Source organism: Paramormyrops kingsleyae, unplaced genomic scaffold (assembly GCF_048594095.1).
Source record: "Paramormyrops kingsleyae isolate MSU_618 unplaced genomic scaffold, PKINGS_0.4 ups71, whole genome shotgun sequence".
Lineage (NCBI taxonomy): Eukaryota > Metazoa > Chordata > Actinopteri > Osteoglossiformes > Mormyridae > Paramormyrops > Paramormyrops kingsleyae.
Window position 1 is genome coordinate 124634 of NW_027326009.1, and position 18329 is coordinate 142962.

The following is an 18329-nucleotide window of genomic DNA, read 5'->3' on the forward strand; positions in this document are numbered from 1 at the left end:
TCAAAGAATTTATTGTCAGGGCGGGACAAATTTGAAGCTGGTCCAATCACGAGTAGTATCTTTAGTTTGTGCTTAATGTAACTCGGCGTGATTGGATATTTAACCGCCTTTCAAGCCCCCAAATCAGGTATCTACTTGTCAATAGGTAACCACGCAGCTCTGTCTATGAAGTCTGTCTGTAATTTTTTTTGACAATATGTTTTTGCTAGGCAACATTACAGTAATGCGTAATACCGCTGTATTGGGGGTGTACCGCCGCTGTATTTCCATAGCTGGTTGACGCAATTAGCATTTTAGCAATATTGGTAGCGCGACGTCAACTCAGCGAATTTCATAGGCAACATCTACAATTCAGGAACTAGTAGGTCTTCAGATAGTTGTTTAGGCTTTTGAGAAAGAAGACTATAGTTCTTGTTATTCAAATTCTGTATCCTGGTGTTTTTAATTTCTAATAATATGAACGATGATATGTCACATATAAGTTTTTTGAGAGACTAAATTTTGGTTTGATTTCTATTTTATTTTATGTTAAATAAAGTTCATATAAAATCATTTTAGAATTAGTGCAGTGTTTCGTTCAGAATTCGTGCAGTGTCCTTAAAAACTGCATGTTCAAACCTAACGCCATGCCATAACTGCTTTGCAGATATTTCATTAAGGACTCTATAGAGGATATAGGTAAGCCAGTCTGTGTATATGTGTGTCTGTGTGTGTTTGGGTGGGTGGTCATGTATATATTATGTTGTGGGGACCAAATGTCCCCACAGTGTTACAGGGCTGTCAAATTTTGAAGACAGGCAAGAGTGACATTCCACAGGATGACTTTTCATTGGTTGTTGTGTTGTATTTTACCCAGATACAATCGTACTATTTTCTGATTGGCTATTGTGTTGGCCCTTTCTTTTTTTTTGATTGCCTGGTAAGTGACAGGCTCTTGGGGCAAATCTTGTCCGACTTCATAAAAGAGGCGTATTTCCGACGGGAAGCGACGTTTTTCTTGACGTTTCGTGACGTTTTTATCCGAGTTCCGACTTGGAGAGAAATAATCGAACGCACCATAATGTCACTCAACTCAGAATTTCCGAGTTCCGAGAGAAAAACGAACGCACCATTAGACTCCAGCGGAGACACGCTTGTTTTATAGTGAGGCGCTACTGTGCCCTGGTCTGGGGAAAAATTGGGCTCTGCGGCATATTAGCCTACAAATTATTTTTCCGCGTGAGAAATACAATGTGTGGCGGGAGTGCGTGACAAAAGACTGAAAAGAGTGACTATCACTCTCAATGCGTGACACTTGAGAGCCCTGGTGTTATTAAAACATGTTAATTTGACTTTGTAGGGACATGTTTTTGGTCTCCAAAAGAAAAAACTCACTCAGTTTTATAAAATTCTGTGAATGCAATCAAAGGAATAATAATTCCAAAAGTCTTGTATTTTGTTTGGTTACTTACTGTTACTTCTTGGTTAGTACTGTAGGGATTAAGGATTAAGGTTGCCATAGTTAGGATTGGGGATATGCCCATACAAATGAATTGAGAATCCCCACAAAGACTCAGATACCTAATCTGTGTGTGTGTGTGGATTAGGTTTATATTACATTGTGGGGACCAAATGTCCCCCACAATGTGACAAAAGCCTGTTATTTTGATCCTTTGGGGGGCATTTTTCAGGTCCCCACAAAGATCTGTCAATACAATCAAAAAACTGAAAATGCCAGAAGTCTTGTATTTGGTTTGATTACTTATGGTTAAAGTTAGGGCTGGGAAGGAGTTAAGGTTGTCATGTTGGGATTACAGTTTTCCCCATAGAAATGAATGGTGAGTCCCCACGAAGATATAATTACAGACCTGTGTGTGTGTGTGTGTGTGTGTCATGCCTGTCAAGTTTTGGATTGGAAAATAAGGGAAATTTTCCGGCACCCACCGCGAGCCATCCCACCAGCCCAACCAAGCTACAGTATCCCTTACATTTTAAGACAGGTGTACAAGAAATCTAAAATAACCACTTGTCATTTACATTTTATTTTCATTACACATTTTCTCTTAATTTCTCATGTTCACTCATGTGGCTCTCTGGCATTCACTAATGACTTATTATACAGATTTGTTGCAGAATTTGTATCCTTGTTGAAGACGTCACAGAAGGTGAAAGTAACGTTGTTTTTAGCACACAGCATTGCCATTTAAAATTCCGCATTTATGACCTGGTTAATGTTGTGAATGACCTGAAGACTACTGCAGGTGGCAGTTCTCGCGAGGCTACTGACAGTTCAGTTTGGAGAGGCAGATGAATTTTTTTTTAAATGATCTTATAATACGGGAGATTTATGGGAAAATACTAATACGGGAGGACGGCGGGAAAGAGAGGTAAAATACGGTAGTTTCCCGGCCAAAACGGGAGACTTGACAGCTATGGTGTGTGTGTGTGTGTGTGTGGTATCAGATCAGTCCCTGAGAGTTCAGTAGTCTGACACCATGTTCCTGAGTCTGGGTGTGACGGCCTGAATGCTTTTCCAGACGCTAGGAGGGTGAAAAGATAATGTGAGGGGTGGGTGGGGTCATCCACAATGTTGGTGGCTTTGCAGATGGAGCGTGTGATATGAATGTCCATGACGGAGGGGAGAGAGACTCTAGTGATCTTCTCAGCTATCCTCACTATCGTCTGGTCTTGAGATCTGAGAAAAACATGTTGTGCTGCTCAACCTTAGCACAATGATATAGGTGAATCATGGACGCAATAGAATTTGGGGATGATTAGTCCATACAGGGACAGAATCATTCCATACCGCAATCTCCTCGTACGTATGTCTGCTAGGTGGAGTTGGAGTAGCTCCTAACTGTGCGCAGAGGAGTTAAACAATCACAACTTCCCAGAATATTACAGCAACAGGGGGACAGTGAACAAGTCTTATTAATTCTATGCTGTGTGGACGATGTAATCGTCCACAAGTTCGCCTTAATACACAGGGCATTCAAGCCATTGCAGAATACAAACCCACAAATGCGGCTCCCTCCACCAGCAACGCCAATATAGAAACTGCCACAAAATCCATGCCCCCTGATAACCAGCCCCTTATATTTCCACCACCGTCGTGGGGACCGTACTACAAAGAGTCAACGCAAGGTAAGCTGCAAAGTGCAAACAAATTTACAACTTACCTTACATAGTGCACTACGTTTACTTTGTTTGTACTATGAGTACAGTCTTTGCACCTTATCTGTTTGGCACTATATGTCGGTCATTCCTGTTATTCAGTGACTTTTCTGTCCTCATGGTTTACTTATATTTTCTCTAACATGAGTCACATATTTAAAGCAAATATATATTTAGGTCTTCGTTATCACATAACCGCAGACAATACGTATTAAAAATGTAAAAACTTTTATTGATATATGTATTAAGGCTGGCATGATTAGTGGGCGTAGTCGATGACATGTTCTTCTTCAATATCACTACGCAATTATTGGAGTAGTTAGTCTCTAAAGCCCTGCAGTGACATGTAGTTTGTTGTTGTCAAAATGGGAGGGGCCAATACAAAGCACAGGTCTTAGGGAATTCTGATTAAATATACTGGCTTATTAATCCTGTTAATATAATTAGCATACACCCACTATTAGTGTAAATAAATGCACAAACTGCAAGGCTTTATCAGCAAGGTTATGCTGTGTTTGTATGAAATGCCTTTTTATATATCATTATTGTTTCAGTTTATGCTGTAGCCATTTGTGCACGAATCTCCTTGCGTCAGAGGAAGTTGGAAGTGGGGTGTGCCCTTTATGAAGCAGAATGAGACAGAAAAGTTGTAAAATAAATAGTTACACTAACTGCAGTGAGACCTCTCTCATGCGGCCCTGCTCAATCTTAGTCATACCATGTGAGTCAGTTAAACAGGGAGGTTTGTCTGCAGTGTTGGAACCTGTACAGCCAGTGCTTTGTACCGCTGATGGCCTCTTCTTCACACATGCTTTGCTGCCACCTGCTGGTCAAAGTTTAATATTGGTTTATTAATTAGTGAAAGTAAAAGTCTTATTGCATTGCTTAAGTCTTAAATATATATTTAATGTATTTTCGTCATTATTTTAATTTAATAAATATTCTGAATTAATTAATATTTTTTTAATATTTCAAAATTAAATGTAAATGGTTTGTGGTTTTCAGATCACAGGTCCATCTCAGAGCCCACCAATCAGTGACCATCTTGGAGTGTGATGTAAGACACGAAATCAGGACCGGCCACTTTTTACTCATTTTAATCTTAAAACATGGACAGTGTGAATTGGGACTTTGCCATTTTGCTCATATCACTTCCTCTGCCAGCTCTTGCAGGATGGGCTTCCCCTTTGAATCTGGTTCCTCCCAAGGTTTCTTCCTTCCTTTTCACCTACTTTAACTGTAACCCTCTTATTTTGTTGGTAGTGATGCTCTGTGAAGTCATACAGAGGTGGGTATAGAAAGGATTACAGTGGGTAATAGGTGATTTAGATTAACTTTTTTAAATTTGACAACAAAAAGGCTTTGGACAATCAGTTCAACTTTGGACAATAGCACCTCCGAATAGTTTCTCTCTGTCTCTCTTGCTAGTTATTTCTCTTCACCCCCCATTCAAGGAGGAATCAAATGCAGAATAACATTGTACAGTAGAAGATGTAAGGTGCAACACACATTAAAAGCTCTTTTTGTGTGAACATTATAAAACAGATTAATACATATTAAGCAGTTTGAAACTTTACATTCAGACCTACATCAGTTAGAAAAAGCAGGCGATGACCAGCCCAACCAGCAGCTCCATCTCTGATTGTACAGAATCCCTTGTCAGGGTAATTTCTGAAGTCATGACTAAACTAATTTCCCGCTTTGCCTTCAGCTTCACCAGCTAGATTAAACTGATCATTGAGGAGGGAGATACAGTCAAGCCTCACAGTGAAGCCATAAAACACACTCGGGTTAAATGCATTGCACTTTTTTCCAGTCATTTTAACACGTGTCTCAATTCCATGTCCACTTTTTCCAAACACTTAACACATGCACCATACCATTGGACTATGTGAGCTAAACTATGAATACTTTTGCATTGCTTTGACTCAATTTGCATTCAATCACCACTTCCCCCAAATTTCATGAATACTTCTCTCAGTCAGTGTTTCCCACCAGCAAAACTTTGTACAACTACAGCCGATTTTTCAAACGTTTAGATAATCTGTTCAAAACAGTTAACTTTCAGTGAATTTCAATGAAATTTTACTGCACTGTAAATTGAAATATGCTGCATTTTGACAAAGGACACTATGCACTTGCACTAACACAAATAATTATGCTTTTAGCAGAAACTTCGTAATTTTGCTTGCTGCTTTGTTACCATTTATACAAATGAGGTCATAGAGTAAGTAAGTAAGTAGTCTTTATTTATATAGCACCTTTCACAGGCAAAAGCCACAAGGTGCTTCACAACATAGTAAACAAAGAAAAACATAACAAAAAAAGCCAAGACCACACAAAAATCATAACTGCCCATAAATAACTATTTGAACGCCTGGACAAATAAATGAGTCTTTAGTTCTCTCTTAAAACTGACGACAGATTCCATTAAACGCAAAGAGGAGGGAAGATCATTCCAAAGCCTAGGAGCTACAGCCTGGAAAGAACGGTCACCTCTAGTGCGAAAATAAGTGCGAGGAACTTTCAACAAATTTTGATCCATACACCTCAAAGCATGCGCAGAGGTGCAGAGGTGGATCAAGTCGCTAATATAAAACGGAGCCTGTCCATGTAAGGCTCTGAAAACCAGAACCAGAATCTTAAACTTATATCTAAAAGACACAGGCAGCCAATTAAGTTGTTTTAAAATAGGGGATATGTGAGTGCTCCTATTAGTGCGAGTCAAGATTCTCGCTGCAGAGTTTTGTACTAATTGCAGACAAAGGAGCTCCTTTTTATTCAGGCATGAAAACAAACTATTACAATAGTCTAAACGTGAAGACACAAAAGCATGAATGAGAAGCTCCAAATCATCTCGTGAGACCATTGATCTAAGTTTGGAGATGTTCCTAAGCTGAAAAAAACAGTTTCTCGTTAGCTGCTTACAATGCTGCATAAATGAAATTTCACTGTCCAATATAACTCCCAGATTTCTAAGGCTGGACTTCACAGACAGGCCTAGATTACCCAGGAACTGTTTAATCCCCGGGATTGAATCAACAGGGGCAATAACCAGAGTTTCAGTTTTGTCTGCGTTTAGCTGAAGGGAGTTTATGCTTAGCCATTTTTTTAATTCCACTAAACAATGAAACAAAGAATCTAATGTATGCATCTCAGATGGTTTAAAAGAGCAATACAGCTGAATATCATCGGCAAATAGGTGGAAAGAAACGTCACTGAACTGTTGGATGATCTTACCCAAAGGGGTCAAATACAGCAAAAAAAGAACAGGACCCAGGACAGAGCCTTGGGGCACTCCACACAATAAATCCGCAGACTCAGACCTTATTTGGTTTGCTGTAACACTAAAACTACGCCCTGATAGATAAGAAGAAAACCACTGTGAAACTGTCCCTGATAAACCTATTTGATCCCTCAGTCTCATCAGCAGGACCTGATGATCAATTGTATCAAAAGCTGAAGACAGGTCCAAGAGAACCAGAACAGTGTGTTCTCCAGAATCAGCAGCCATCATAATGTCGCTGGACACTTTCAGTAAAGCCGTTTCCGTAGAATGGTATTTACGAAAATCGGACTGAAACGGTTCAAAGATGTTATTTTGATTCAGGAAAGAAGACAACTGTTCATAGACCACCTTCTCAAGGAGCTTAGAAAGAAACGGAAGCTTAGAAATAGGCCTAAAGCTGTTGGGGTCCGTTACATCTAAGCCTACTTTTTTCAATAATGGCTCCACTATGGCATGTTTAAAATTATTGGGAAACACACCGGTTGACAGGGAGAGGTTAACCATTTTGGTAACACACGGGCCTATGGACTAAAACACTTTTCCGAAGAGCCTACAAGGGAGGACGTCGGATAAACTATGGCTATGGCTCATCAAAACACTGACGGGCCAAGCAGCCCAGCAAATGGAATGTTGTCTTTCCCAGGAATGGACGCCAGAGGGCTCCAAAAATCTGCTGTGAGCCATAGACGGGGCTTTTTTTTGTTTACAGAGTGAAGGTGCCACTCACAGCTGGTTTTCCCACCATGCTGCTGGGATGGAGAGCTGCTCATGCAGAGACTGCTGGTCCAGCAGAAACCTGTGGCACGCCAGCAACACTGAATATGGTGTTGGGTCCAGCACTGGCGATGCATTGTTTGACCCTGTCGACCCTGTGTTTCACTCTCCCAGAACACCCTAAGGCGTGATGGTAATGGAGCCCCTGTGCCAGAAATTGAGGGCTAATTCTATGCATGAGCCGTCTGCATGCTGTCCCAGCATGCTCTGGGCTGGAGACACGTGTGGAGCCGCTGAGCTGCAGTGTGCTTGGGTAACACTGCATTCAGTGACTCACACAGCCATACTCTGTTGCTTTGGAAGGCTTCTCTTCTTCCACACAGGAACTCACAATAGCAGAGCCCAAAATGACAGCCCTCCACAGGAGCACACATATCCCTGGTGGGTGTGCACATCAATCTCACTGATTATACCCGGTGACTGACTGCTCCTGTTCTGTCCAAAACACGCCTCTTGGGTCTCACGTTCTCAGCATTCCCTGGAAGAGCTGTCCCCTGGCTGAGTGCTGTAATGAGGGAGTCTGTGATCTGGCTAGGATCTACATCCATGTGGACAGATGTATCGTAGACAACCAGAGTTCCTGCCTGGCTGTTCTCTCATTATCCAGGCTCTTGTAGTGGGCCCATCCAGATCGGGCTCCTGGCTGTTCCAGCTCGTTAGGAGGACAAGCAAACCCTGGGCCCACAGGCCCTCAGGAGCCTGTCAGAGCGCATGTTAAATTAGCCATTTGTTTTTGCTCACAGGGAGGTCTGCACACAACACTGATGTGGAACGAGGCCTGGCCTGCCTGTGGTTCAGCAAGGACCCACTCCATGCATACTAGCTGTAACAGGTCTCTTACCGTCACACACGCGGCCGGCGGGCAGGACAGCAGGACACAGAGAACGGCTGTCAGAGGCCCCACATCACTCAGATCTCCCTCATACAGAAGGCCGAGTGCGAGTGGCCCCCGCCACCCTCGCCGGGCCCAGCCCAGCCTGGCTGAGCTGCAGTAAGAGCGGAGTGCTTGGAGGCCATAGATCCCAACTGGAGCACAGAGATCCTGTTTGAAGAGTGGAACCCTTCATATCCATGTGTCACTGTTAATTTAAGTGCATCTCAACCTGTGTCTGTCAGTCTAAGTGTATCTCCCAGCCAGAATCCATCAATCAAGTGCATCTCTCAACCTGTTTTCTGTCAGTCTAAGTGTATCTCCCAGCCAGAATCCATCAATCAAGTGCATCTCTCAACCTGTGTCTGTCAGTCTAAGTGTATGTCGAGGCCAGAATCCATCAATCAAGTGCATCTCTCAACCTGTTTTCTGTCAGTCTAAGTGTATCTCCCAGCCAGAATCCATCAATCAAGTGCATCTCTCAACCTGTGTCTGTCAGTCTAAGTGTATGTCGAGGCCAGAATCCATCAATCAAGTGCATCTCTCAACCTGTGTCTGTCAGTCTAAGTGTATCTCCCAGTCTGTATCTATCAGTCTATCTCTAGAGTGTTTAGCGTCACAACAGCTTGTTAGCTGTTTCTCGATCAAGCCAACACACCAAAACATTTAAAAATTAAACCATACCTCAACAGTGTTTTTCAGAACTGTACTATAAGCCCGGCCAAGCTTTTCATTCTGTCTCAAAGTGTAATTAAACAAAGACAGAAAAAGTCCACTTCCCGCTTGATCTCGGTTATCAACCGAATCGATGGATCCCCTCAATGGCAATTCGTTTGAGACAAGGAATCCAATAATGTCTACAATGGCAGAGACATACAGGCGGTTTCGAGAGAGCTGATCGGAATTAACCACAGTTGAAATCTCACTGCCTGTAGAACATCGCAACTGTCTCTCTTTCCAAAAAGCCACACACGTTTGATGTTCTTTACTATTGGCATGTCTGTTAAACCCTTTTGCAGTGTCCGTAGCATATTTCCAGTTACTAAAACCCAAAGTTGTGAATGAGTTAGTTTGCTCTGCTCACCCAATTGACCAATCAAGTGCCTGGATTTGAAAATCTAGTCTAGAACGTACTGACACGTATGTAAAACGTAGACTTTATTTTTTAACTATAGTGGTCTAACTTATATATTAGTCTTCAAAAATGAATATTATTATTTTATTTTTTTTTTTAAAAGTTCAATTAGGGCTTATTTTAACAGAGGGGGCGGCATTTTCCCTCTGATGGGGCGACGCCACCTTACCCCCCGTGGTGCCGGGCCTGATTACAACTCACTGCTGAAATTTTATTATAATTGAACCTGCTGGGGCTCTTAAACTGATTGACAGGTCTGTAAACTGGAGGGCGAACATTTACATCAATTAAATATATTATGTATCAGTGATAGCCAAATTAAGCTTAAAGGGGCAAGTCCCCCGAAAAACAAAAAAAGGATGTATTTTAGGGGGGCCTTTATTTATATTAGCTTTATTTATGTTAGCTTTCAAAGTTTAGTTTTCTAGTTCAGCACTAGTTTCCATTTGATTCATCCAATGGATGAACATTTTTCTTCTTTGCAAAGTCTATTTGTGGGAGTTTTGAGACTTGAGTTTAAAGCTGCAGCAGAGTGTTTGATGTTTGGAGTTTTGTGTCTGGAATCCAGACAATGTGAAACATAATATTTTAATAATATCCCACAGTTCAGTTTAGGGTATCATTTTGCCTCAAGTCCATTGTGCATGTGTATGCGTATACAGGGACATGGTATATGGGAACGCAAGTAAGGGCCTTATGTGTGTGTATATTAAGGTGTAATCTAGAATGTGTTCTATGAAGCCCATGTGGATTGTAGGGACCTGCTTGTCCACTCTCACCTTTCAGAAAAGCCTCTTGGTACGGAAGGTTCTTAATAACAGGTGTAACCATGTTACTGTAAACACACACACACACTAGATGTGGTGTTGAGTATGGTGTGAACCAGGATGTTATATGAGGCCCTGATGATTCATAGGGACCTACTTCTCCTGTGTGGTTCAACATCTATACCTTCTAAAGAGGTACATCTGAAATGTCAGCTTTGGGATTACTGTAACTACAATAATATGAAATAAATTAATGGTATTCAAGTACTTGATGAATTTATAAATAGTCATTAAATAGTGTAAAAGAAACTTTATAGAAATTTGTAGTACATTTACAAGACGACCAAAACATCACCCTTCCCCCATGTCATGATCCAATTGTTTCACTGTAGACATTGTCATATGCGAAGAAGTTACACATCACCCAACCCTATTCTGTACAATCAGGGACGGATTACGGACCGGGCCAGCGGGACCGCTGCCCAGGGGCCCTTGGGGTGCAGGGGGCCCGTGGGGCCCCTAGCCCAAAACAATTTGCAACGCTTATCAACAATGTATTTTCGTTTGTCTATTTTAGAGGGCCTACATTCTTTGATCCTCTGCCTACAAGGGCCCCTGACCCTATAGGGCCTCTGATGGAAACATGGATGGAGGGTGTAGGATCACACATGCACATATCACAGGGCCTAAATTCCAGGTGGCCTGAGACAAGGCCGAGCCTGGTACGAGAGGCACCAAAGGGGGGGGTTACACACACAAACACACACACACACAGATAACCAGGGAGGCCAGCACTCCAACTTTTATTGCCCAAAGATTTAGGGACCTACAGACAAGCAGAGTGGACTTCACGGACAGGGGTCCCTCGACTTGGCACACAACCCCCTCCCCATACACTCTGCCTTACATCTCACTCACCCAACAGACGAACACCCTAAAGGAAATTTCATTTAAGTTTGCTTTTGTATACCCTGTATATTGATTTACTCACGACTACTAGTCTCAATATACAGATACGTTATGTTTGTATGTGTCCTTAGACAATCTTAGTGTTTTGTGTGCCACCCTTATAACCATGTTCACGGAGTATCACCTATTTCACCCCTTTGCACTTGAACACATATAAATTTAAATAAATAGATAGGTATAGCTACCATTGTATGTATGTTCTCATGGTATACCAGAAGAATCTGGAAAGTGAGTGTAACCAATGTGTACTAACTTTTAGAGAGTCTGCTTTGTTAAACCCCCCCCCCCCCCCCCTTCTCTTCCAACATTCCTTTGTGGTCCTTATCTGATCTTGGTGGACGGTTACCAAGTTTCTTTGTTTCTACCATGCTATGTTAAAAGAACTGAATTTAGGTGTATCTTATCCATTCTGGAGAAGATGAATTGGCATAAGCCACACCAAACAAAATATGTTGTTTCCAGATGTGCAACTTATATTGTTATTACCACAAACTAACGGCCACGCCTATCTATGGATAAGATGTGCTGTTTGTAATATGAATATTTGATGTAATATCTGCACAAAGTGTAACATCTGTTGAGGTGCAACCCAAAACACCTGTATCCCATACTGATGTGAATGAGTCACATAGATAAAATAATTAATTGTTTAATCAATTAATGCAGATGGTATGAGGTATGTACCTGTGAAGCTGGTATGGCATGTTTGGTGTCAAACTGATGGAAAATCACTCCTGATTCTAAATCTGGTCAGTGATTACCATAAAAGTGGATGTATCAAAAGTTATAACAGCTTAATGAAAATCATCAGTAAAGGGAGATTCAGTTGGGCCATAAATCCCAAAAGGACTGATACAGACCCCCTTCTGAAAGCCCGCCAAATGGATGGCCAGCCATTGGGCCAGGATTCGAATTCCTGGTCATCCCTATTCATGAACTTTAGACCATAAAAACCTGGACCTCAGAACAAAGCAGCGCAGAGAACACCCAGCAGCCGTACGGAAAAGACCATCAGCCCGGGAGACGAGAAGCCCACCAGAAACCCTCCGGTGAAGGCCCAGCTGAACAGAGAACAGCACCCAAGACAAAGCTTCACCAGGAGAGATAATCCAAAGGGGCTCCACTCCACTGCTCCAAACGCCGCGCCTTCCTGAGTGCCATCAGCTCAGCAGCTCTGCCATCAACTGCCAAGACCCCCCCCCACTCTTCAACCAAGTAAACCAACTTCCTTTCATTCTAACAACTTAAGCTGTTCTGTTAACCTGCTATAAGACTTTAGGGTCGTGTTTCCACAAACTGTGCTTGCTTTGCAGAACAGTATTTCCCATTTAAGGTTACTCATTTAAATCCGGTCATTGCATTTTCATAATTACATTGTTTGTTGTATTCCGTTATTTCGTGTTTGTTGTTTGTGTTAGGTGTAATGTCTGTCTTATGTTAGTTGTAGTGTTAGTTAGGAATAAATGCATGTCTTTTACACAACTTTAGCCTCCGTCATTGTGTGTCTCATAATAAGTTCCTGCCTCTGTGCGATCTTGCTACACGCTCTGAACCTCAAACTCGCCTGAAACATCGCGAGACTCTCTCTCATCGGCCATGAGGGGGGGGGCTCTGCTACCAATCGTTTACATTATCTGGTGACGCAGCTCGGTGGACGAGCCTTCTAACCCAGGTTACTAAGTGATATTGGTAATTAGTGAATCCCATTTAAGTCTCACATTAACAGACTCACAGGGATACCGCAATCGAGTTTGGAGGAGCCGACCATTTGGCATAACGATTGATTAATAATCAGCATTAAATAATAATTAATTAAACTTTAATTAATTGAAACATATTGGTGGAGATATTAAAATTTACCTGAGCTAATAATTCCTACAAGGGCGTTTGGCTGCCAAGGGCCCAGGGGCCCACACAACCCATAATCCGTCCCTGTGTACAATGAATTATGAATGCAACAATACCACCGTTTTTTCCCCATTATGTTTTCTATTTGTTGATTTGCTTACGGTATTCAGGTTAACCATTGAGCCTGCTGATGCTGTATTTGTTCTTTGTTGCAGATGACCATTGAGAAGACTCCAACACTGTGTCCAGAAAAGGTAAACTGGTGATGCAAAAGCTTATGCAAAGATTTTATTTGCCCGTGTAACTTTTTTATACCCTAACCTGACTAATGCAAGTCTAACCCTCGAGAAATGTGAAAATGGAAACACTTATGAATTAACCCATGTACTTACATTATTTTTTTTTAATCAATTTACGATTAAGTACGACACAGTATGATTATTTAAAAGAGACTTTTGATACTGGCCATATTAAGATCTAACAGCTTGTAAAAGTTTTGAAATACAAATATACATCAATGACCTTTTATCATTGTGTAGTAAAAGTCGGATCATAGATAAATATAAATATCACTTCACAGATATTTATAGTAGTCTGTGTCATTTGATATCGTTCACAGTACAATTAATTGGTTTAATATTAAAAATTAAAAAAAAAAATTTACAGTGCTTTCATATGACACAGCTATGCTGAACTTGCAAAGGTCACCCTTGCACAAATCATGGTTTTCAATAGAAGACGTGCTGAAGAAAATGCCACTCCAGAGTTTTCACGAGAGAGACCAAACAGACCTCCATGAAGACATCGCTATGGGATTGTAACAGACTGAACAGAAGCTCTGCAACTATTTCAGACGGATTGAGATTGTGGGGAAAAGGGGCAGGAAAGTTGCTATTCTACTTACACCAATCATGGTGGATGCCTTGTCACTATTGGTCAGTAAGAGAACTGAATGCAGTGTCTGTGATACAAATATATTCTTGTTTGCAAGACCTAAATCATTGAGCTACTACAGAGGGCAGGACTGTTTATGCATCCATGCAAGTTGGTGTGGAGCAAAAAATCCTGAGCACCTCAGGTCGACCCAACTGCGAAAACATGTGGCTACACTGTCACAAGTGCTCAATTTAAAAAACAATGAACTGGACCAACTCGCAGATTTCCTTGGTCATGACCTCCATGTTCATCGCGAGTTCTACAGGTTACCCATTCCCACCATGCAACTGGCTAAAATTTCCAAGCTACTTTTGGCAATGGAAAAAGGGCAGCTTTCCAGTGTGCGAGGGAAATCGCTTGATGACATCGAAATTGATGGTTAGTATTAAAACTGGTACAATTTAAAGAGAAAAAAACCTTGCACACGCATTCATATCTCTTTAATAATCTTTTCCAGGTGAAATTGAAGTAAGTGACTCTGAAGTTGTTGACAATGATGAAAGTGAATCTGAGGACAATGTGTCTGCAGTAACACAGTCTGTCACCAGTGAACCTATGGTTGATGCAGAATGTGAATTACCCCTCCATAATTGGGGGGTACTGCCTTCATAACACTTCTATGACCATTATGGTCTGCTACCGCGTCAATACAAATAGTCGCCACCAAGATCAATGTTAAGAGTACAAGATGCGCCAGGGGTGTTTACTAACATGTATGCAACAAACGGTCATGGTCTGGACATGCGACAAAATGAGAATCAATGCAGAAGATCTCATTATCCTTATCCCTATCCAAAAGAACTTGGTTTTGATAACTCCCAGGAATTATCCTAGGAGAAGTATACTAGTAAAAGTAATAAGCCTATACATTTACGAACAGCCTGGTCTGGTCCAGCAGTCTGGTGTTATTCCTGCCCTCTCAGTCCCCCCAGCTCCAACAGCCTTCAGAAATAAATATTTACCTGTTGGGCTAATATCTGTCTTGATGATGCAGTAGATCTTAAAGTACAGCCTCATTTCTAACTCACCTCTTGGTCCTGCGTGCTGTCCTCATCCTGCCATCTTCCTGCTCCCTGCTCACTGTCCTCATCCTGCCATCTTCCCGCTGCCTGCACACTGTCCTCATCCTGCCATCTCCCCGCTGCCTGCACACTGTCCTCACCCTGCCATCTTCCCGCTGCCTGCACACTGTCCTCATCCTGCCATCTCCCTGCTGCCTGCACACTGTCCTCATCCTGCCATCTCCCTGCTTCCTGCTCCTGTGCCTCTCCTGCCATCTCCCTGCTGCCTGCACACTGTCCTCATCCTGCCATCTTCCTGCTGCCTGCACACTGTCCTCATCCTGCCATCTTCCTGCTGCCTGCACACTGTCCTCATCCTGCCATCTTCCTGCTGCCTGCACACTGTCCTCACCCTGCCATCTCCCTGCTTCCTGCTCCTGTGCCTCTCCTGCCATCTCCCTGCTGCCTGCACACTGTCCTCATCCTGCCATCTTCCCGCTGCCTGCACACTGTCCTCATCCTGCCATCTCCCTGCTGCCTGCACACTGTCCTCATCCTGCCATCTCCCCGCTGCCTGCACACTGTCCTCACCCTGCCATCTCCCCGCTGCCTGCACACTGTCCTCATCCTGCCATCTCCCCGCTGCCTGCACACTGTCCTCACCCTGCCATCTTCCCGCTGCCTGCACACTGTCCTCATCCTGCCATCTCCCTGCTGCCTGCACACTGTCCTCATCCTGCCATCTCCCTGCTGCCTGCACACTGTCCTCATCCTGCCATCTCCCCGCTGCCTGCACACTGTCCTCATCCTGCCATCTCCCTGCTTCCTGCTCCTGTGCCTCTCCTGCCTTCTGCTGACCACCACTTTCCTTCATACACAGTAACAGTTTGCAAAACTGCACCTATACTTTTGGTGTAATGTTCTGTAGCTCTTAACACTAATATTTCCTACTTACTCTTCTTTTACCACCGAAAAAGTGTCTGATGTCTCCATCTTTCCTTTTCCTCGTAGTGTGTCTGTGAATAAAATCTAATCTATACTTAACAAAGCAGTATCTGGGCTATCAGATGAAGCTTCTAAAAATGTCTAGAAATATGAAATAGTGGAATGCAGAATCAATACCACTAAAATTCAAATAATAGGGCACAATTTATTCATGATAAAATGAGAATGAAAACATAGGGAGTTCATCTCCTTGGAAAATGACCATGATCGATTTTACCTCACCAAATAAGCCTGTTTTAAATAGAGAACTTAGCTTATCTTGCAAGTTAAATTGACTAACGTTGACTGTACCGGCCTCAGAAGTACAATGGTAAGTAATTCAACTTATAATGACGTCAGCTTGCATTAGTAGATGAAACACTTAAACGAATAAATGAAGGTTGTAAAATAACAGATTTTCAACAGGCTAGACTTCTGCTGGCTATTTACACTTACCAATGCACGACAAACAGCACCATGACAGACAAACACAATGAACAGGTCAGTAAATGAGAATGAATGATGCAACCGACTGGCTAAGCTGCTTCTAGCGCCGAGGTGGTTAAAATAGTACGGTGTCTGAAATAGTTTTACATAGAAATTTTCCTGCAAGGTGAGTTTAGCTTTTTTTTTTTTCTTTACAACAAAAGAAAACCCCCCCAAACTGCTATTTTTGTCTCTTTGGCGGGGTCTAGGTCTTGATCGGGGGGTACTGTACCCCCCAGTTCCCCCCGTAATTCGAACCATGTGTCTATGCTGCTGAAATGAGCCTTGCATATTGCGAGTTGGACCGAAATCATCTTAGTGAATTTCAGTTTGGTATTTGTAAAGCTGGCCTATCCAGCCATGCAAAAGGTTAAACTTCTTAATTAACTGTATGCAGTGGTGTAAAATTCAGCTTTCTTTCTTTTGACATGAATTAACCTACATTAATTAATTAAGCTACATATCACCCATCCATGTTTCCTAGCATTTCCAGCACTGGAATGAAAATGATGCAGAACTTAATTAAAGCAGATGTTCACTGAACAGCTGTTGCCATCCCACCAGCAGGGGGCAGAGCTGCCCTTCATCATATTAAGCAACGTATTGTGAGGCTTCTTATGCATCTTGCTCCCTCCCTCTCCGCCTTGGCTTTGTTCAGTCATCTTACTTTGTGTTTCTGTGCCTGCGTGCTTTGCTTGTTTCAACTGGTTTTAGGATCTAAACTGGTTAAAGACCATGGAGCGGCTGGTTAAGGAGGCTCACCAATGCCTACACTTTCTGTAGTCTACACTGCCTACACCTCACCCAACAAATCATCAGTCTCATGACACCAGGCAGATGGTACTGGAGTGTTAATACCAGAACATCCCGACTCCGGAACAGTCTGTACCCCCAGCAACTGCCACCCTCTGCCAGCTGTGCCCCCACCCCAGGCACTATGGTAATGGTCACCCAGCTCACTGCACTCTGCACCTTACATGCAGTTGCACCTGCTTTTTATACTGGACTGATAAGCACCAGTCACTTCATGCTGCAGTTTCTTCTTCCCTACGGTCCTCATATGCATGTATATTGTCATGTATAGGTTAAGTTTTCTGGACTGATAAGCAGCAGCCACTTTGCACTGCACATTCCGATACCATACCCATATCTATAGTTTACATTGTTATGTATAGTTCCTGTATGTATGCATGCCTGTTTTACATTGGTAACTGCATATATTTCTTGTCTTCAGTTAAATTTATATCTATATATGGATATATATGTTGTATATGCTTATGTTTGGGAAGAAAGACCCTGTGGCCAGAGCACTCTCTGCTTTATTGGGTTGACTCAATCCCTTCCTGAGACCCTGCAAAGGACGTCTCTGCCAGACGAGCTCCAAGATGCAACAAGCCAATTTCATTGTGGAATCCCTGTCGAAACAGACTTCAGGACGTCTGCCAGGTGAACAGTGGACCCCCTCCATCATTCTCCACCAGCCTTAGAGTAAGACTGTGCATCTGGGCAGGTCGATTTTAGGTTGGGTTGTTGGACATTTAACTGTGTAGTTGATCGCCTTCATTTATTCTGAGGTGTGTCTCTATCTCTCTATTCTATCCTAATAAATATTGAAACAAAGTCTAAAGGCAATAAGCAGGGGATTAGTTTTAAAGAAGCAAAAAAATATGTAATAATAAAATAAATTCAAATATAGAGTGAAGTGCCCAGTAGTCCAGCGGCAGAGTGCGGATCAGGTGTTGAGCAGAGCAACCGCTCGGAGAAAAAGCTTTGCTCTTCTTTTGATTTGGTGGTTCTGATGGATCAGATCCGTCCCCAAGAACAGAGAATTTGATAGAGTTTATGGCTGAGGTGGGAGGGGTCGGCGATGATCTCGCCAGGTCGCCTTTTTGTTCTTGGGGCAGGTAGTGAATCACTGAGGTTGAGGCTGCAGCCAATGAGCTTCTCTGCTGCTTGGATGATGTCCTGCAGCCTCCGGATGTCTTATATAAAATATTTAATATTAATTGTTGTGTCTATCATTAGGAGAACAGCGATACTGAATGGGCAGTCTTAAGTTCACCACTACATTTTAACACCACGTTCCAGATCTACAATAACATAACCTGAATGTATT

At 42.5% G+C, this 18329-nt stretch overlaps 1 long non-coding RNA gene across 1 annotated transcript; it reads left to right on the top strand.

The window, feature by feature from the left end:
• Positions 1–149: 149 nt before the first annotated feature.
• LOC140586482 (uncharacterized) lies at positions 150–14770 on the top strand. The gene is made up of 5 exons (XR_011988290.1): positions 150–361; positions 647–678; positions 13022–13060; positions 13491–14120; positions 14200–14770. It is a non-coding gene; the product is annotated as an uncharacterized lncRNA (long non-coding RNA).
• The last annotated feature ends 3559 nt before the right edge of the window (positions 14771–18329 follow it).